The following is a 672-nucleotide window of genomic DNA, read 5'->3' as shown; positions in this document are numbered from 1 at the left end:
TTCAGCTTTTCCCTTTTTATTGCGAATCCGCACCAGACCTGAGCGATGGGGGCGGGCCTAATGACCCAAGAGAGGCACCATCCTTGGAGGCAGAGAAACAAATGTTTAGTCTTACAGGAATAAATTACCAGTCTCACAGTTTAATGTGAGGTATTTTTATACCCTTAAGCTATAATAATTTGACATTCCTTTTGGTTCCGCATAGAAGCGGCAGCTGTTCTCTGCTTTAATAAATTCGTTCCGCATCTCACCTGCTCCTATAGGTGAAGGGCCTCTTCACAATCACCCCTTAAAATACCTGCTTTGGGGTTCTGAAAGGCAGAAAAATCTCCATTGCCTCTTCATGTAATAAGGAATAGTGCAAACTTACCGGCATTTGCAACTTGATTATCGAAGTCGAGCATTTATAGTCTTAGGATATTGTCACTTGATTAGGGAAAGGTTTCCGGAAGAGTTAAAATGGGCTTTTTTTTGCCTGGGTTTTCCTCATCTGATACTAGACACAGTGTTGATAATACTTGCTCTTGCTTGGGACTGATACGGAACCATTGTGTTCTCCAGTCCCAGGAAAAGCGCAGAAAGAAAACGTCCTGCTTGGAAGCGGATCGCACACCGGGTTCAAATTGCTAACCTTGGCCTAGCGGTAATACCTCACGCCAGTGTAGGAGGCCG

This window comes from Trichosurus vulpecula, chromosome 3 (assembly GCF_011100635.1).
Source record: "Trichosurus vulpecula isolate mTriVul1 chromosome 3, mTriVul1.pri, whole genome shotgun sequence".
Taxonomy (NCBI): Eukaryota; Metazoa; Chordata; class Mammalia; order Diprotodontia; family Phalangeridae; genus Trichosurus; species Trichosurus vulpecula.
The sequence above is the reverse complement of the archived record's forward strand: the minus strand, read 5'-3'. Positions refer to the sequence as shown.